Source organism: Lynx canadensis, chromosome B1, assembly GCF_007474595.2.
Source record: "Lynx canadensis isolate LIC74 chromosome B1, mLynCan4.pri.v2, whole genome shotgun sequence".
In the NCBI taxonomy this organism is placed as follows: domain Eukaryota; kingdom Metazoa; phylum Chordata; class Mammalia; order Carnivora; family Felidae; genus Lynx; species Lynx canadensis.
The window spans coordinates 83,873,122-83,895,032 of NC_044306.2; the positions used below are offsets into that span (position 1 = coordinate 83,873,122).

Genomic DNA, 21,911 nt, shown 5'->3' on the forward strand with positions numbered 1-21,911 from the left:
TTTCCATATATGGCAACAAAGCCTGTTTTCCCAAAATTTCTGCATTTGGTTCTTGTCTTGGCTTATGTGGACACTCGGAGCAAAATCTAATCTTCCTTCCACAGAATATGCTAGTTCCTTTAGTCAGTCTTTTGGTGGTAAGTTTTCAGATGCCTTTGCTTCTTCAAATGCACTTTGATGTTTCAGTGACCCATTTATGCTGTGTGTGTCCAGACCTAAGCTTACTACTGTCGAACTAGTGACACCTGTGTCCCTGCCAATTGACTTAGCACTTAGCGAGTGCTCCATACCTTCCAGGCTGTGTCCTCTTTACAATATTATGAGCTAATTTTTATTGTTATCTCTATATTATAATTAAGAAACTGAGAAAAGTAAAAATGTATCATTCTACCTCTTTTTAAATAAGATTGTTGAATATATCGGAAAATATTTGCATATAGAATTAGAAGTGGAAATTCACAGATTAACAATGTAAAATTAAAATATGCTAAATAGGAGTACATAGCTGATGGCAATTTGAAAAAGAAAATATAACATTGTTTTATTATTATAATATTAGATAAACTGTCAATATAATGCAGGAGATGTATATTTTTATCAGGTTTATTATTAACTTCTTGGATTATTCTAGGCAAGGAAGAAAGAACATTGTCACCCAAAAAAGGTATAGCCACCCTGCGGTATCATTTTAATTAAGGCAGTGTGTATTCCTAACATAATGTGTGAAAACAGAACACTGACTGAAATATAAATCTAACTGTTCTATGAGAAAGTAGTCTATAAATCAAATATATATAAATGCACTCAAGAGAATTTAGGCCCAAGAGAATGTAATAAATACTATATCTTCATTGAAGTTTTTTATAATGTTATTACTAAAAATGTAAACTAAAAATAAAAAAGCAATTGGCCAACTTCTCAAGAGGCATTTAAATTCCTAAGCGAAATAACTGACCAGACAGAAGCAAGCCTGCATATTATGAAGATAATTCACAGTTTGCTAATAAAATGCAGGAGACAGATTAAATTCTTAACCGACTATAGCCAATATAAAGTTATAATGGAAACCATGAGATAGTCCTCTTAAAATCCATCAAATACACAAGAACAACTTAAGACAATAAACAATTTAAATGAGAATAAAGGACTCTGAGTTGGCTAAATAATTTTCTTAAGTTTCAGAGTCAACTTTGCTACATTAAAAAATTAAAAACAAATACACAAATAAAAGCAAACCAACTAACTATACATACAGAAAAGGAACAAAAGAAAAAAGCAGGACAGTACATTGCAAACGTTCCTTTCAATGGAGCATGCTCATTTTCTTCCCCAGTACTGCCACAGCATGGATGGACAATGAACTTGTCAACTGAGAGAAAATGTTCTTCCTTTGCATAGAATATCTCTGTAGCTCTGTGAACTTAGAATCTGTTAAATTCAAGTGGATTTAAAATGAGATAGGATTGGGGCACTTGGGTGGTTCAGTCAGTTAAACACCCGACTCTTGATTTTGGCTCAGGTCATGACCTTGCGGTTCGTGGGATCAAGCCTTCCATTGGGCCCTGTGCTGAAAGCACTAAGCCTGCTGGGGAGTTTCTCTCTCTCTCTCTCTCTCTCTCTCTCTCTCTCCCCCCCCCTTCCCTGCTCACATGTGGTTTCTACCAAAATAAATAAATAAACATTAAAAAAAATAAAATGAGGTAGGATTTATTTCAATTTAATCTAATTTAAGGCATTCTAATTTTGGATTTTAAGTCAACAGCCTAACCTGGATATACACTATTTTATTCTGGGTTTTCTGAACCAAACAAAGCCTGAGACAGGGATTCAGGTGCCATGCTTTATTGAGGGGATGTTCTTCAGGAAGAGGCTGCAGGAGAAGAGGTGATGCAGGCTAGGGAAGGGAGAAGAGCTGAGCAAGCATGTGGTTTCAGGTAAATTCTAGCCTTGGCTACACGTGGATTTGCTGTGGCGATGAAAGGAGGGGCAATGGAGGCATATATCACAGCATAAACCACAGCACGCCTTGTCACCCAAGGATGTCAGCCAGTCAGTGTGTGTGTGTGTGTGTGTGTGTGTGTGTGTGTGTGGGTGTGTGTGGTTGGGTTGGGATGGGATGGGATGGGATGGGATGGGGAGGAGGCATGTGGTAATTCCCTGGTGAGGTGGCTCCTGTCTACACTGGCATTGGCCTGGTAAAGGGGGATCTGGACAAGGTATCAACACGGATTCTGCTATATGTACATTTGAATTTTATTTTCACCAACTTTAAGGCCTTTAGAAATAACTTTTCTATATAATTTGCTGAAAGGAGGAGAATGAAGGTAGAATATGTGGCCTAAACTTTATACTAGGTGTTTCACCCAGATTGGCAGATAGGTGTAGGTTTAGATGAAGTAGGTAAGAGTCTTCATTTAGAAATCAGGTTTCATAATTTTCTAAGACTCACTTTGAATTTTCTAGTTGCCATTTTAAGACTTCCCACTTTGTGTGCTTAGTTTTTTTCCCTGTTGCTTGGAGAGTGACTCAAATGCTAACCAGATCCTATGTTCTGCTGTTAGTAAGGTACAGACTTTACAAGATGGTTTGAAAGAAGTGGATCAAACACATCTCAGTACATTTTCCTCAGGCCATGTGATAAGACAGGAGGGCCCTGGATGCAGTCCTTTAGGCCACGGGGTATTTGAAAATGAAGTTGTTTATTCACACTGCTTACTCTTTACTTTCATCAGCTTATCTTTCTTCCTCAATTCTTGACCTGAAACATTTGAGTCCAGGAAGGCTGGGAACATGAAGGTCTGTGTCACTCTTCCTTCTGAAGTAAATACCACAAGGTAATCCCAGCACACAGTGTGGAACTGAGAGACATTCATTCCTCAAGAAAGATTACTGAGCCTATGAAAACCAGGTGTTCTTCGAGGTTCTGGGTGTGTGTCAATAAACCAAAACTGACCAAGTCTCTGTCCTCATGCCATTCACGTGCTAGTGGGCCAAAAACTCATGTAAGCAAACATAATAATGTATCAGTAGGAGAGATACAGTAGGGATAAAAATAAAACAGGACAAAGAGTTAAGGAATGTTGCCTGGTTGCTACTTTATTTAGACTGGTGAGGGGGAAGGAGCTCTTGGATACAGGAACAGTTGAGAGTGACCAACAGAGCCTTGGGGGTGAAGGGAAGAAAAGAGGTCCAAGTATCAGGTACAGGACTTACAAGTATGGAAAGGCATCTTGCTGAGAGAATAATGTGTGGAGAGGCATCCTACTGAGAAGATAATGTGGCTGTTAGGATGGGATGGAGGCCTGGAGACACCTAGGAGCTCACCTAGCAACAAAATCTTTTGGTTGCTAATTCTATAATGATTTTTATTTTTATATTGTCAATGCCATTTTTACAATGAAGACTTTGAAGCGTTCAAATGACTTCATTCAGATTTTGGTTCCTACAGAAATTCTAATTCTACTGAAATATAGATAAAGACACACACACATATCGAAGTTATATATATAAAATACAATATTTAAAATTGCCTTCATGCTTTTGTAGAAAACCCAGCCCTGGAGTGGCCTCTGATAACGAAAATCCATGGAAATTTTGTTTTAGTAAGAATGTCAAAAATGGAATCAAAAGATTGCTTCATGTTGTTTTTTGAGAAAGCAGCTGTTGCTCAATGAAGGAATGATGGCCTTTCAAATTTGGGTTCTGTCAGGGAGGGAATGAGATGTCAGCAAGGGAAGGGGATTAGAATGACTCAGGGCTTCCGTGTAATTTAAGGTGCTTCCCTCACACCTTTCCATGGAATGCCAGGAGGAGCTTGTTTCTTAGGGTCTTCTCAATCTTTAGCATTACTAAAGTTCCATTTTCTTGCTATTTTTGACTACTTGATTTTTCTCCCCTCTTCTGTTGCTTGCTTGTTATTTGAGTGCTCTTTCTCACTTTTTTCCTCTCTCCTCCCTTTCTGGAAAGCTGGCTGTTTATTTTTCTAATTCTAATGAAAGGAAACCAAAGGGCCACCCAGATAAGTTTATCTAAGAAGTCCTAATTTCCTGGTGTCTTTTGTTGTTATTTTGGTTTCCTTATTATGTCAATATATAGCAGTCGTAAAGTAGGTTTAGCTGGTTTTTTTTAAGTTCAAATATATCTGGAATATAAACTGGCACAAATATGATGACAGAAGAGACCCAAGAAATGTTCGTATTAAATTATTTAAGATGAATTTAATTCTAGTTGAAAGCTGACTTCCTGGGTGACGCACTATGAGGGACTCTGAATCCCTGGCTCCATGGTGTATGTGGGTTGGTGTTGGCATGCTAAGCACTTATCAGTTAGTCTCCACTCTACCATGGCTTGTTGTGACCCAGGTGTATAGTCAGCCTGTCACCTTCCTGGACAAGCCCCTTGGAACAGAGATGAATTGGATGCATGAAAAGTGTAAAAGGGCTGGGGGAGTCTGAAGCAGCTGTGTATTCAAAGATTAAAACACTTCATATGCAGTTTGACTTTGAAAAGACTGAATAATCAAGGGAAAGCAAAGGGAATTAAGAGCCTTCTGTAGGCAGCTTGCTTGTGTTTTGGAAGCCCATCAGGTCTCTGACTGATGATTTCATTTCACAGGTCTTTAGTTTTATGTTGCTTTTTGGCCATGGCTGGAAACCTCAGTGAAACACTTTTATCCTAGAATTGGAATGATCAACCACCTTGCTGAATGAATATGTGCAATGCGAGGTATAGGAACAGACTAAGAAACAAGCGAGAACATAATTAAATCTCATTTCCCCCTGATCCCCATCTTAACTGTTTGTGCTTTATAATTTTACATCTCGGACAACTATTGTGATGTGGAAGACCTGGTATATATCAACACTTTCAAGGCCTCTATTTAAGCCAAATACATCCTTATAGAAATGCTTTTTTTGTATATATATTTTTCTTACCTCCTGTATTAGTTTCCTATAACAAAGTACCATGAACTTAGTGGCTTAGAACAAAAGAAACTTATTTTCTCACAGATCTAGAAGCCAGAAGTCTGAAATCAAGGGGGTGGTCAGGGCTGTGCTCTCTGAAGTCTTTATAGAGCATCCTTCCTTGTTCCCCCTCCCCCTGCTTTTTAAAATTTATGTATTTATTTTGAGAGAGAGAGGGGCAGAGAGCAAGAGAGAGAGAATCTCAAACAGGCTCCATACCACCAAGTGCAGAGCCAGATGTGGGGCTCAAACCCACTGAACTGTGAGATCATGACCTGAGCCAAAACCAAGAGTCAGACACTTAACTGACTGAACCACCCAGGTGCCCCAAGTCCTTCCTTGCCCTTTTCCTCACTTCCGGTAGTTGCTGGAAATCCTTGGCATTCTTTGGCTTGTAGATGAGTTATTCTAATTTCTGCCTCCATTGTCACATGGTATTTTCCCTGTGTCTCTCTGTGTGTTTTTGATGGTTTGCTTGCTTATTTTGTTTTGTTCTTGTTTTTCTTATAAGGACAGGAGCCGTGGATTAGGACCCACCTTAATTCAGTATGACTTCATTTTAACTAATTAAATCTATAAAGACCTATTTTCAAATAAGGTCATATTGTGGGTCCAAGTAGACATGAATTTTGGAGGGACTCTATTCAACCCAGTCCCCCACCCCCATCCTACTAGATTGCAAGCAATTGTGAAAGAAAAGACTATACCTTATTTGTTCGAGTAGCACTTGGAACCCAGTGGATGCTTAATAAATGGTTGTTAAATAAAATGACAGCTTTACTTTGAACATTTAAATGTACTATAAAGAAACAATAAGGGGCACCTGGTGGCTCAGTTGGTTAAGCTTCTGACTTCAGCTCAGGTCATGATTTCATGGTTTGTGGGTTTGAGCCCTGCATTAGGCTCTGTGCTGACAGCTCAGAGCCTGGAACCTGCTTTGGATTCTGTGTCTCTCTCTCTCTCTGCCCCTCCCCACTTGCACTCTGTCTCTCTCTCTCAAAAATAAATAAAACATTAAAAATTAAAAAAAAAAAGAAATAATAAGGGATTTAAATGATGCCTAAGAATGTTAATATATATGTATATATCCATCCATATATATATAAAATAAATACAAATAAAATAAATATATATGTATAAAATAAAATATGTATAAAATAAATATGTAAAAAAATAAGTGTATAAATAAATAAAATATATACACAAAGAGGTATGTATATTTTAATGTATCATTTATATATGATTTTAAAGAAGTTAGGCACCATGGAATAGTTCCTATTAGTCTTTTTAAGATGGAAAATAGTTTAAGTCTGTTACCTATAGGAAATGACTAAGTAGATCCTTTTGCTTTCTCCCATTTACTCTTAACTTTCCAGGCAGCAAATTTGACATTAAGGGTATAGACAGTGTGAACATATAATTAAATATTTAAAAAAAAATATTATTTTAACGTTCTTGATAATCCTAATGTTCTTAACAATTCCTTAGTAAATGGAGATTGGCAGCTTTGAAATTAACCCACTTTAATCTATTCTGAAAGTTACAAGAATGGAGAGTGGCAAAATGTTCCTTCACTATCTATTCCTAAAGACTCAATCATGGGTGCAGAAATGGAGGTACTTCCCTGAGAGGCCTACCTAGGAGAAGAAGCAGAAGACATGCACATCTGTTCTGTCCTGGAACGGTCCTAATCACTTTTCTGGCATCAATTTATTGCCACAGAAATAATGATGATGTCACAAATTTAGCACTCTGACTTCGTGATACCACAAGACCTTTGCTTTCTTTTACTTTCTTTATACAGGAGGTGGACAACATCTACTATGAAAGGAAAAAAAAAAGCATCTTGTTTGAATAAAAGCCAGTAATTTACAAAAGTGGAGACAAAAATTAATAACTACCTAGGGAGGAAGAAATGGGGTTTTCTGAAGTAGATTTTCACCTACCCTTTAAAGCAGGACAACTTAAGTTTTGAGATATGTCTCTAAACAATACACCTGATTTGTAATAAAGTAAAATACATAGAGGATGATGCTAATACATGTAATAATATATAAAATTTAAGATAAAGTTTCGTTAAGTTTACTTACCTATTTGTCTTCATAAGGTTAAAAACTCTGATGATAAATCCCTGCAGAAAGACAGTTCTATTGGGATGTCAAAATTTTTCTCCTCACAGCTTGCATTTAATATAATGGATAGCATGAAAGTTAATTGTTTTATTAAACTAAAACATAGGAATGGCACAATAGATTTATATTTGTGTAGCTTCCGTTAAAATAAACTTTCTATTTTAGAACAGTTTTGAATTTACATAAAATAATATGAGGTAATACAGAATTCCTGTGGATCCCACATCTAGTTTCCCCTATTAATAATATCTTACATCTGTATGATATATTTGCTAAAATTAATGAGCCTATATTGATTATTATTAACTAAAGTCCATGCTTTATTCATATTTCCTTAGTTTTTAATCTAATGTTATTTTTCTATTCCAAGATCCCATCCAGGATATTATATTGCATTTTAGTTGTAATGTCTCCTGAGTCTCCTCTCGGCTGTGACCATTTCTTAGATTTTCCTTGTTTTTGATGATCTTGGCAGTTTTGAGTAGTACCAGTTGGGTATTTTGTAAAATACTCTTTTATTGGAATTTAATATTTTCTCATGATTTGATTGGGTTCGCAGGTTCTTGGGAGGAGGATCACAGAAGCACAATGCCATTTTCATCACCTTGTCTCAGGAATACGTACTATCCACATGCCTTGACACTGTTAATCTTAGCCTTCATTACTTGGTCAGGAGTTGCTTTTATAATTTCACTACTCTAAGTTACTATCTCCTCCCAACCTCCATACCCCCACACCCCCCGCCTTTCTCTATTATATTCTTTGTGTAGCTCACACTTAAGGAGTTTTGAGGTGTGGGGTTATGTTCCATTTCCTTGAATATAGAGTATCTACATACATTATTTGTAATTTCTGCATAGGAGAATTGTCTCTTCTCTCTATATTGATTTATTCAGTCATTTATCTAGATTAGTGTAGACTCATGGATATTTATTTTATGCCTTGGATTACAAACCCAGACTACTTTATGAATTTTGTTCAAATTGTTCCAGCTTTGCCTATTGAGAACTCCTTCACAAGTTAGTTCTTGTATTCTATGTATAATTTTTAGGTCAGCCAAACTAAATTTTAATAAACCATGACCTCTCTTTCCCCCTTCATACAATCACTATATAAGATAATTTTGGAGAAGAGGGCATTATTTGGCCATGGTATTAGTAGGTAGTTTGGCCAGATAGTAACATCCATTTTCTACCTTTGTTTTCATTTCTATCTTTTGTTAATTTATATCTCAAGAAAAATAGACATGTTTCACAATTTAGGTTAATATAAGTTTGCCAATTATTTTATGCTCTAAGTAGATTTTTAAGCCTATTGGGTGTTGGGAAAAAAAGCTGGGGATGTGGAAGGTGAAGCAACCTCCTACAGCAGTTTTCTCATCTTTCACTGACATTTTGCTTTTGCTTGAAGATATTGTACTTGAAATAGGATCTCTCCCCTAGAGAAAGAGCATGCTTGGTCCTCCTTTATCCCTTTCACCTGCTTTCTTACACTTTTGTCTCTGGCACAACAATGGGGAAACACCCTGCTAGGGCAAAGTTTATGTCCCAATCTCACACTCCTGTCCCTTTACAGCACCCCCTCAGCCAGCAGCTCAAACCGCTTTCCAGTCTAGCCACACCTGAGGAAAAAGGTCCAGACATTTTTGTTGTTGTTGTTACTTTTTCCTCCTCTCAGGGACAACACCCAATTGAAAACAGTCTGATAGTTTGGAGTAGAGTGTTTTTAGGGTTTGTAGAGAAATTGGTGTTATGATTTTTTAAAGTAGTTACCACTGTGTTATATTTGGCATTAGAATTTCAATTCAGAATATAAATACCACTCAAAGACACAAAATACAGCATAATAAAAGGAAACGAGAGGTAAGAGGTGGGGTTCTTCAGTTACTTTGTGGTTTTGTAGTATATAGGGCATGAATATATCATAAATCATTGATTTAGTATTCATTTATTTTGTTGCTGGCACTATGATCTTTTAAAATGAAATTTTTTATTAGCTTGGATCTATAATCTGTGTCACTAGAAAGCTTTGCCAACCTCTTTTATGTGTTGTTGTTTATTTCTTTATCTTTTTATTGCCAGTGACAAGGCATAGAGCAAAGCTTAACTAAATAACACAAAACACCATTACATCGCTTAGTAACACGGAGGTGAAAGAAAGACATGAAGAAATTGATATTACAGAGACACTGTGTTATACTTACTGCATTAACCCAACTGACTTCTTCAAGTAAACCCTGGGCTCTGTTCATCCAGAGATTTTTAGCTCCATGTGATGATTTGTCTAGAGAGGTTTTTCACGAAAGATCTGTTGGCATTTCTTTATCTTTTATCAAATAGATGTTTAGAAAAACATGTTAATTTCCATTTTGAAATGATGTGCTTATGAAAGATTCATAAGGTTGCAAGGTAGTGTTATTTTTACTTATTATGGGTTTGAAATATGAATAGTACATGTGTAAGTCTCCTTTCCGGGTTTAGGAAGTGCTTATGTAGCACTGGAGTGAAGTGGAAGAAATTCCCTCTACAGTGAGGCTGTTTTAAATTTAACTTTCAACATTTTAGGAGTTAGATCACAAGCTGAGGCAGGGCATATGGCATTAAATACCTGGATGTGCCTTATGTTATGGATATGAATTTAGTGTTGATCAGAGTAAAGCCTTTTATTTTTTGGCATCTAAAGGATAAATGAAAACCCTCCATCTGTGACTGGTGCAGTGTTCCAGAAAGGTGTTCTAAAAATTATAAAGGATTATCATGCTTTTCATAAATACAACCTGTCAGATCCATATAGCTGAAGAAGTTGGGAATAGTCTATGAATTCTAGAAGTCCTTGTTCAAAAATATTTCACTCAAGTCAGGTGTTCTGATATCCTTTCTACCTTGTTTTGTTATGAATGAATTTAAGGCATCAATGAGCTAACATAATTATTTCTATTTTTCCTCAGTGGTAGTCCAGTTATTGTTCAAACTCCTTAAGTATCCAGGTTGTATGCTTCCTAACGTGATGTACTCACATCCATTATTACATCTTAGGCAAGAAGACCAACGAGTTTGTAGGGATGGGGTTGAACAGTATTTAGTGGAATTAATAAATCATTTATATTTATTAGAAATGCACAATATAGTTTTCTAGCTTTAAAGGAGGAAAAACAAAGCAAAACCAAGAAATTTGGTGATGAAGCAGCTGTCATGGCCTATAGCCAGAAAGTGCAATATCTTCTGTACTCAACAACCACAGCTATTAGGGAAATATTACTTCTGGGGCAATGGAGGATAGACACAATCCTGAAATGCCAAGCCATTTTCCACTGTGCAAGCTAAAGTACCTACCACAGGTGTGTGGCCTCATGCATTCCATTAAGTGCATCATTTCCTAGAGGCTGCTGTCCTTAGGATGCAAAGTACAGCCCAGAAGTGTGTACTAAATATATGGAATTTTAATTTTTATCAAGAAGCTCTGTTTCTCATTCAAGTTTATGTTGTTGAGAGGAGGACTGGGTAATGTTTGTCTTCATACCCTCCACAGTATTCCCATGGTGCCTTATACTTAGTAGGTTCTCATAATCTTTTTGTGTGTGTGTGTGAAATTGAATTGTTAACTGAATATAGGGGGACTTGGGAAATTATATCTGCTGGTTGAATATATATTCAAATTTTTAGACATTAATTGGATAATATTTTGAGGCCAATTATGTGCCAGTACCATGTGTTTTTTTTGTGTGGGGGGGTAAGCAAATGTAGATAGATATAAGCCCCACTCTCACAGAGTGGGAGTGATAAGAGTAAAATTTTTTAAAAATTAAAGTATTATTAACCAGATGGTCATATAAATTAATATGTAAATCAATGCACAAGAAAAATATTTTAGAATATTTTATTTTCCAACTTAACTGGCATGTATCAGAAGACAGCTTACCAAGTGTGATAAGTTGTAATTTAAATTCATTTAAATTTATCAGATCATTTTGACAATTTGCAGGTCCTTGGTTGATTTTTAGATGAAGTCAAGGTGGTATTTTGTTGGAGAAGGTTGTCAGTAGTTATGATGCTCTTTCTCAATCAGGATGTTAATCACATCAGACTTTTCCAAAAACCGCCCCCATCAATCTCGCTGGGTCAGCATTTCTATGCTGGAGGGCAGCTGACACCATATCCTTGGGAAGGCTGAGTACATGCCTGGATGTCAGTGGTTCCCTTATTATGGCCTGGACCTAGGGAGATTCTGCCTTAGCTCAGTGTCAACAGCACCTCCACAAGTGCTTCCTGCCCTGCCATCTACATACTACATACGTGCCTGACCTGCATTGTGCTACCCTGAGGCAGTCATAGCCATTTCCCATGACTCTCCTGCCATGGTCACCTCTTGGTGCACTAGATGGATGTGCAGGTAGAGGTAGTGGATATCTATCCACCACCACAACATCCTGCCCCATTCCCAGACTCTTGTCACTGCTCCATGGCAATAGCTTTAGGTAGCATGTAATAAGGCATTAAGTGTTTAGATTAAAAGTAGGTTAGGGGCGCCTGGGTGGCGCAGTCGGTTAAGCGTCCGACTTCAGCCAGGTCACGATCTCGCGGTCTGTGAGTTCGAGCCCCGCGTCAGGCTCTGGGCTGATGGCTCAGAGCCTGGAGCCTGTTTCCGATTCTGTGTCTCCTTCTCTCTCTGCCCCTCCCCCGTTCATGCTCTGTCTCTCTCTGTCCCAAAAATAAATAAACGTTGAAAAAAAAAAAAAGTAGGTTAATACTTTAATAACCAGTGCAGAGAAATATCAGCATTGTATACTGGTATCTATATAATATCTTTGATTTTTAAATTGCTAGAAAAGAGCCCTCTTCTGATTGTACATGGATAATTAGTAAAATCAGGAAGAGATAATGTTAATAAATAACGTATATCTTTGTTGAATGAGAGTTTGTCTGCAAGGATTTTTTGGGGGGTCGTGAGAGGATTAGGGGTCATATATAACTCTATGATACGTATGATGACAACAAGATTGGGTCTTGGAAAATTTCCACACTGTGTTTGGGATCACAATGTAAGGTTAATAACAGTCTTACTTATAGTATGTGTGTAAAGCTTGTACGTTAGTCAACAATAAATTGAGGTGACAATAAAAGTGTCCGGGAGAGTCCTTTGTGCTCTAGAGTAATTCAGTAGATATTAGTTGACCTGATTTTATGAAGCCACTGGCACAGTGCTAAAAATATGATTGTATATATTAGCTGTAGCCCCATAACTGAAATGTTAATCTCAGTAGATTACTGCTCATATTTATGGCAGTAAAATATTTATGTTCTGAATCAATGAATAAATAATGCTGATGGATCAAAATATGGTTCAGGGTTATAAGTAAAAGAAGCTAATACAATAGGAACAAAATTTATGTATGGATGCATAATGAACAGATATGAAATACTTTATAATTGATAAATGACAGCGTTATTAATAACTACTTAATGATAAATACTTTTTTAAAATTTTTAGTAAAATATACATAAGAAAACTTATTCTAAAAATTTTATCATTTTTTAAGTATACAGTTCTGTAGTATTAAGTACATTCACATTGTTGTGCAACTTGATGATAAATTCTTATTAAGAGCAAGGTCATGCTATATCCTGTAGGGTTTTTTTTTTAATTTTTTTTAATTTTAATTTTAATTTTAATTTTTTAAATTTTATATTATTTTTAAAAACATTTTTTATATATATATGAAATTTATTGACAAATTGGTTTCCAAAGGGTTTTTTAAAAAATGGTAAAAATCACATATTTTCAGAGTCATCAACTACAGTTCAACTGAGTCTTGATACAGGAATATAAGTCGTAAGGAGCATACAGAGGAGGAACACAGATAACTTGGTGCAAACTTCACCACTTTTAAATACATTTTAGTATATATTCTAGGATGTTGGTACACTTTTTTCTTTGTATTTGAGCCAGTACTTTCTTCACACGATGACAGTATATTATTAATAGTTTATAGTGGAAATTCAGCGTATGAATCCATCCTTAGTAATTGACATTTACACCAAGTAGGTAGTTCCTGGTACCTATTACTGTAGAGATATGTGGAGATGGGTAAGAAATATATTAAAAGATCAAACATTTGTCCTTCATATATTGAAGGTGTTACAGACTAATGGAGTTCTGGAGTGCTTAGAACAGCTGGATTTTTAGAAGACCTTTGTTTTTTTCAGAGAGTTAAATTAACATTAATTACTATGTATTAAGGCAATATGCAAAGTCATGGTTAAAATTTAGCATTGCTGTTTATTCCTATTAAATATCTAATGTGACATAAATGGAAATTAAGTGTGAAAGATTATTATGTTTGAGAATCTTAAAAGTATTACACTTTTTCCTTAAAATTAAAATATAGACCACTTTCCTATTTATGCTTTTTTAACTTTAAAATTCCTAGATCATGCACTAGATTCCAGAACACCTTTTACTGATAAAAATCCATTTACTGATAAGATTAAAATTTCCTTCTTTAGTAATAAGGTTTTAATCCAGGACAACTGGTGAAATCATTTCATATACAAATATTTTTGAAAGTAAAAAAAAACTAAACTAAAATTCCTTGTGTCCTCTTCACTAATCAATTTGAATATTTGATTTTTAATTTTTGAATACTCTTATAATATTAAGAAATCCACAAATATTTTGGATAACAATATTAGTACTGCTTAGGCACTGTAGTCTCATATTAAAAGATATTGATGCTTTTCATTTTGAAGTTCTTTGCTTTTCAAAATCTTCACCATTTTAGTGAGTTACATAAATAAATATTTTGACAACATTAAAAAATCATTCTGAAAAAAATTCTTACATGGCAATTTCTGCTGGTGTTCTGTTTATGAATGAGTTGGATAAACATAGAGAATGATGAGGATTATGTTTGCATTGTCAAAGGCTATTTCCAAGTAAAAAAAATCTCTAACTTCTAGCTCCTGCAACATACAGCTGGGATTAGGCATTATTTCTAACTAAATGTTGCATATTGTGTTCCTCTTGCAAGTTTCTTTGGATCTTAAAACAGGTATATGATAAATGCCCTGAGAGGCTTTCCTTATGTCATTTTCTTATTTGTCTTCATCCAGCTTTCAATTTGAGAAGCCTTCTGAATTCTCTGCAGTTTTACTTTCCATTCAATTCACCTGGCTCCACATCTTCCAAAGATGCAGATCAAACTATGAGCTGTCCACGTGTTTGATAATTAGGTCACTAGTCTCTCTCCTAAGATTCCTCCTCTCCATCTGAAAAAACACCCTTCTCATTTTAGCAACTCACTATTCTCCAGACTCCCCTTCATGCTACTTTACATATTTATCAGTTTTCCCATGTAGTTCCTCCTGGAGCACTCCCCTTTTTTTTACCAGATGAATATGGTCAGAGGCAGGCACAATTATGGAAAAATCCATCATTGGAAAGATGGCCATTGCTTCTGTTCAAGCTCTAGGAAGACTTCATGTTTTTTCTTCTCCAGCTAGCTTTTCAACTTGTTTCTTAAGATTTTATGCCAACATGTGTTTTAGACACAGGTGTTTCTTTCTTTAAACATGTATTAAAAGTTTGACTAGTTAACACATATATAGTGTCAGAAGATTTAAAGAGATGTATTCTATTGAAAGTCTCTCTCTCAACCCTGTCTCACGTTTGCCCAGTTCCCAATTGGCCGTAATAGATAAAAACATCCAGAGATTTGTTATGTTTGTCTGAGCTAGTACACACTTATATTTACATGTTCTTTTTTTCCTCTCTATTTTAAGGCAGAGTGAGCCATACTTATTCATATTCTTCTGTATCATCAGCCAGGCTAGATTACCATGTTGATTTTAAAATCTCCATGCCTTAAAACTGCATAGAATTATATTTCACTCACACTGCGTGTCTATTGTGAGTCACCTCTAGCCTTGGTTCAGGTCATTGCCTCTCAAGAATCCAGGCTGATTGAGCAACATCTAGTTGGAGCAGTGCTAGACTAATGGCAGAGGGATAAAAAGGCATGGTAAACTACGTGCTGGCTCTTAAATCTTGTGTCTGGAAGTAATACATGACATATATACCCACATTTCATTGGACAAATCAAGTCACATCTTTCCTCAGGTCCAAAAGGGTTGGGTATGTATAATTCTCCTGCAGGGAGAGGCAGCAGGAGTTAAGAATAACTGGTGAATAGTAACCCAGTCTGCCCCAATTAGTAATGAAGACCTCAGTATCATTTTACAGCTGAGCTGCCTTCCATTGAATGGATGTGCCATAATTTAATAGGTTTCTAATTAATAGATACTAGGTTTTTAATCTTATTACAAATGGTTCTGAAAGGCATTATTTCATATGAATGTGAGTACCCCTTTAGGGTAATTCTGAGGAGTGAAATTGCTGGATCAAAAGCATATGTATTTGTAATATTGATTGAGATCACTAAATTGCCTTCCAGTTTATTCCAGCAGGCCGTGAGAGTGCATGTTTCTTTTATGCTCACCAATACAATGTTTCATTAGACCTTTTGGAATTTAACAGGTCTGCCAGGTATAAATGGTATCCCAGTACAGTTTTAATCAATGTTTTTTAATAAATGACATTGAGTATTGTTTAATATATTGAAGGGTCATTTGCATTTCTTTCTTTGGAAACTATCTGTTCATATCCATTGGGTATTTTTCTGCTGAGAGATTGATCTTTCTCTTGTTGACTTCTGAGAATTCTTAATCTGTTGAGGAAATTATCATTTAATAATTACTTAAAAAATCAACTGACTTTTGACTTTGCTTATGTATTCTTGTTTTTTAATTATGATATTTGTATATCTATCTCTTGCTTTGTTTGCTTTGTAATATTCAAGTCTTTTTATTTGTGTAGTAAAATTTATTTTTCCTATGTATTTCAAATGTTGAGCCACTGTATTAGTTTTCTATGTTGTGTAACTAATTACCACAAATTTAGCAGTGTCAAACAACATACGTTTATTATCTTATAGCTTCTGTGGGTCAAAAGTCTGGGAACTACTCAGTGTGGGGGGTCCTCTGCTCAGGGTCTCACACAAAGCTGCAATCAATGTATTGGCCGGACTGTGTTCTTGTGTTCTTATCTGGAGACTCAACACTGGAAAAATTTACTTCCCAGCACCCTCTAGTTGCTGGCAGAATTAACTTCTTTTCCTCTGTAGGATTCTTGGACTCTTGAAAAAGACAGGATGGGAAAGAGAGAGAGAGGGAAAGAGGGAGAGCGACTATCAAAATTGATGCTGCACTCTTATATAATCAGACTGAGACATAATTATATAAATCCCATGATATTTGCCATATTCTGTTGGTTAGAAGCAAGCCATTGGTCCATTCATACTGACCTAGAGGGGATTTTCACAAAGACATGAATATCAGGAGTCAGGGATGATCGTGATCACTTTAAGGTCTGTCCACCATAGTCATAATAAGAAAGGTCTTACCATGAGGTTTTAAAGACATTTGCCATACTTTAATATATCTATGGTTCACTTATTTACATTTAAATCTTTTGATCCATTTGGAGTTTATCTGGTTGTATTATGTGAAGCATGGATCTAATTTAATCTTTTCCCCCAAGGACTACTCAGCTGTTCCATGACCATCCATTAAAAAGTCCAACTTTCATATGTAAAGTCATTTAAATATCTAGAAGTATCTCTGGGTATTGTAGGCAGAGCAATGGTCTTCCACAGATGTCTGCATCCTAACTCCTGAATCTATGAATATGTTATATTATATGGCAAAGTGGAATTCAAGTAGCAGATGTGATCTGGTTTACTAATCAGCTGACATTTGGATAGAGAAATTATCGTGGATTATCTGGATGAACACAGCAGAGTCACAGGGTTCTTTAAAAAAATTTTTTTTAACATTTATTCATTTTTGAGAGACAGAAAGAGAGCACGAGCGGGGTAGGGGCAGAGAGAGAGGGAGACACAGAATCTGAAGCAGGCTCCAGGCTCCGAGCTTTCAGCACAGAGCCCGACATGGGGCTCAAACCCACAAACTGTGAGACCATGAACTTAGCCGAAGTCAGACACTTAATGGATTGAGCCACTCAAGCACCCCAGAGTCACGGGGTTCTTAAAAGTGAAAGCAGGAGGCAGAAGGAGAGTCAGAGTCAGAGTCAGAGTGATGTTATTGCAGAAAGACTTGACCAACCACCTACATTTTGAGTGTGGCAGGGGCCATAAGGTGAGAAATTCAGGAAGCTTCTAAAAGCTGGAAAAGGCAAGAAAAAGGATCTTCCCTAGAGCCTTTAGAAAGAATACAGCCCTGCTGATGCCTTGATATTAGCCCACTGAGACTAATTTTGGACTCACCCTCCATCTTTATTGAGGTATAATTGACAAATGAAAATTGTATATATTTAAGGTGTACAACATGAGTTGATGACATAATACATTGTGAAATGACTACTACAATCAAGCTAATTTAGATATCCATCACCTCTTATGTGTGTGTGGTGTGAATACTTAAGGTGTATTCTCTTAGAAAATTTCAAGCATACAACACAGTATTATTACATATGGTCACCATGCGGTACATTAGATCCCCAGGACTTATTTATCTTATAGCTTGTACCCTTTGATCAACATCTCCCCATTCCTCCCACCCTGAGCTTTTGGCAACCATCATTCTACTTTGCTATGATTTCAACTTTTTTATATTTCCCATATAAATGAGATCATATAGTGTTTGCATTTCTGTGTCTGGCTTATTTCACTTCACATTTTATCCATGTTGTTGCAAGTGGCGGGATTTCCTTTTCTTTATGGCTGAATAATATTGCATTATATACAATATACATATAATATTCCATTATATATATTATATATATTTGTCAGTTAAAAGATATAGTGAAATAGAAAGTCAAAGCTGCAACAGCAAAAGGGGCACAGCATAATAGATTAAATACTTAGAAATAATTTTTCAAATAAATGTACAAAATTTATTATTCTGATACTCGCTAAAGCTCATGTTAATTTTGGTAGTTTTTCATTTGACTTTTTCACACTAGTTGTATAATCCTCTTATCTACAAATAGTTCTATTTGTTCTGTCCATTCTTTATCTACAAATAACTTTTTTTCTATTTTTAACCAAATCAGCTTATACAGGCCATAGAAGTTAAGTGGTTAGTGGTGATAATGGGGTTCCTTGTACCTGATGGTAGTGGAATGCCTCCAGTATTTCCTCTATTAACAATGTTTTTGAGGTAAATGATTTTAAGGACTTAGCCACTAATTTCTACTTAGTTGAGTGTGTATTTGTCAAATGACTTTGTAGTGGCTATGGAGAATACCGTGTGACTTTTCTTCAGATGTATTAAATAATCATTTGGTCATTTATTTTAAGAAAATCTGTTGAAAGCTAACTTATGTACCAGGTACTATTGTAGGCATATGGAATACAATGGTGAAGGAAACTTATAATAATGACAAAAAGCTTATAATAATGGCAGGAGAGAGATAGAGACAATAAATGAAAATGATGATATGTAAGTACATTGACTCAGTTCCAGAAGATGATACGGAAGTGCTGTAGCAAGTGCTAGAGAAAAAGAGAAGGCACAGAGTAAGGCAAGAAACCAGAAGTGCCATGGGTGAGAGTAGGAGAGTTGCAATTTTAAACAGAGTGGACAGCATAAGCTTTATTGTGTAGGCGACACTGAAGCAAGATATCTTAGGAGGTGAGGGACTTAACCTCGCAGATACTTGGTGGAAGCTTGTATTGGAAGCTTTGCAGACAAAGAGTATAACAGTGCGAAGATGTTAGGGCAGGAATGTTCCTGGAATGTTTGAGGAGCAGCAAAGTTCAGTGTGTCTGGAGCCATATGACTGAGGGGAGAAGTGACAGAGACAACAGTTGCCAGATTATATAGACTTTTTAGGTCAGTGTCAGAATTTTTGGCTCTTCCTCTGAGTGAAACAGGAAGTCTTCAGAGATTTTGGAACAGAGAAGTGACATGATCTGACTTATATGTTAAAGTGATACATTTATTTTAAATAGTATTAATGCCCCCAATGTTTGTAGCAGCACTATTGACAGTAGCCGAAGTATGGAAAAAGTCCAAATGTCCATCGATGGATTAATGGATAAAGAAGATATGGTATATACATATACAATGGAGTATTACTTGGCAATCAAAAAGAATGAAATCTTGCCATTTGTGACTACGTGGATGGAACTGGAGGGTATTATGCTAAGCGAGATTAGTCAGAGAAAGACAAATATCATATGACTTAACTCATATGAGGACTTTAAGACCTAGAACAGATTAATATAAGGGAAGGGAAACAAAAACAATATGAAAACAGGGATGGGATAAAACATAAGAGACTCTTAAATATGGAGAATAAACAGAGGGTTACTGGAGGGGTTTGGGAGGAGGGATGGGCTAAGTGGGTTAGGGGCATTAAGGAATCTACTCCTGAAATCATTGTTGCACTATATGCTAACTAACTTGGATGTAAATTAAAAATAAAATAAAATAAAAACTTCAAAAAAATAGTATTAATGCATTTTCTCATATCAAATGATCTTCAAAGCCATATTTAGTCCTGATACACTATTCTGCTTTTCAAAGTATCAATGGATTCTGTTTGCTAATATTATCTTTAGTATTTTTACATTGATAGTCAAAAGTGAAATTGGTCTGAAGTTTGTGTTTGTGTATGTGTGTGTGTGTTGAGTAGTATACATATCCTCAACATTAATATTAGTGTTTTGCTCACTTCATAAAAAAATTTGAGAGGCTTCCTTCATTTTTCTATGTTTTTCAATGCTTAAAGAAAATTGGTATTATCCTTTTTTAAAAAGGTTTGCTGGAATTCCCCTGGGAAAGCAGAGACATATTTCTAATCTCTATTCCTGCATTAGACTACAGAAGAGAAATCACTTTGTAGGGTTCTGTGTAGAAAAAAAAAAGTAAAGTGGTAGAGATAGTTGGGCTTTTTTAAATTTTGTTTTTAACGTTTTATTTATTTTTGAGACAGAGACAGAGCATGAATGGGGGAGGGGCAGAGAGAGAGGGAGACACAGAATCGGAAGCAGGCTCCAGGCTCGGAGCCATCAGCCCAGAGCCCGACGCGGGGCTCGAACTCACGGTCTGTGAGATCGTGACCTGAGCTGAAGTCGGACGCTCAACCGACTGAGCCACCCAGGCGCCCCGAGATATTTGGGCTTTTAAGAAATTTCTTTTATGAAATAATGCAAGGAAAAGCCTTTGTGAGTTTTTCTTATATGAAGAAACAGAATTTGATTTTGCTCTCGATGTTCGATGTGATTCTGACATCAAATTAAATCAAAAGTATTTATTGAGCATGTACTATATGATTATTAAATGAAGGTATACTTGAAATTATATTGTGTCTTAAGTAATGACTGTTGTAAAAACCCATTTAAAGTTTTGATATTGCATAAAATGTTTATTTACATTTGAGAGAGGGGGAGGGGAGGAGAGGTGGTATGCAAGCAGAGGAGGGGCAGAGAGAGACAGAGACAGAGACAGAATATGAAGCAGGCTCCAGGCTCTGAGCTGTCAGCACAGAGCCTGACATGGGGTTTGAACTCATGAACCGTGAGTTGAAGTTGGACACTCAACCAACTGAGCCACCTAGGTGCCCCGATATTGTATAAAATGTTTTAAACTACTAGCTCTTGATGTTTTCTATCTTATATCCTACTAATCACTCTATTCAATTTTATCATTTTTGCACACAGAGGGTGGCCCATGCTATCTTTTAAATCATCACTGTTTTCTAAGTAGAAACTGAAAGAAGAGCTAAGAGCTAAGAACTGAGAACTAAGAGCAGACTGAAAGCTAGAGGCTCTCAGCTTTAAGAGGAAGAGCAAGTTGTTATCTTAGCCTGCACTTTCAAGATACCTTCCATAAAATGAAATAATTAGCTCAAAGAAATGTTTGCATCCTCATGTTCAATGCAGCATTAGATGCAATAGCCAGATCACAGAATCAACTAAAGTATCAGTGTGGTATGTGTATATGTGTGTCTGTGTGTATTGTGTGCATCTATATCTATATCATCTATATAAATCTGTATCTATATTCCATTGTATGTGTATATAAAAAGAAGTGCTCATTTCAACAGCACGTATACTAAAATTGGAATGATACAGAGAAGATTAGCATGGCCTCTGTGCAAGGATGACATAAAAAGAAGGAAACCTTGCATTTTGTGACAACATGGATGAACCTGGAGGACATGATGCTAATGAAATAAGCCAGACTCAGAAAGGCAAATACTGTATCATCTCACATGTGGAATCTAAAAAAGCCAAACTCAAAAACAGTAGAATGATGTTTGCCAGGGCCTGAGAGTGTGGGAAATGGAGAGATGGTAGTCAAAGGGTACACACTTTCCATTATAAGATGAATAAGTTCTGGGAATCTAATGTAGAACATGGTTTTATGCATACATAAAAATTGCTAATAGAGTAGATCTTAAATGTTATCACCAAAAAAAGGTAAGTATATGAGATGATGGAGGTGTTAACTAACATGATTGTGGTCCCCGTTTTACAGTATATACACGTATCAAATCATCATGTTGTACAACTTATTAAAGTGGGATGAACAATGCGGGATTATTTCTCTCTCGAGACAAGTGAAATGGTAAAGTGATTCCAGGATTGCTTTAGGAACTGTAGAGTTTCAGACCTCTGGGGAGTCTTCTCTTTGATTTTGTTGACCTTCCCTCATTCTCACAATGTGGCTGCCACTATACCGAATATGACATTTTTTCAGCAGGCCTCAAATTCAAGAAAAAAGAGGTAAAT

General features: G+C 36.1%; 1 protein-coding gene and 1 non-coding gene across 2 annotated transcripts in view; both read left to right on the forward strand.

Annotated features, from left to right (window-relative positions):
* The window catches only part of INPP4B (inositol polyphosphate-4-phosphatase type II B), a 797,369-nt gene that overhangs the window by 25,392 nt on the left and 750,066 nt on the right, over window positions 1-21,911 (forward strand).
* On the forward strand, window positions 21,208-21,313 carry LOC115513142. Its single transcript, XR_003968568.1, has one exon. It is a non-coding gene; the product is annotated as a U6 spliceosomal RNA (small nuclear RNA).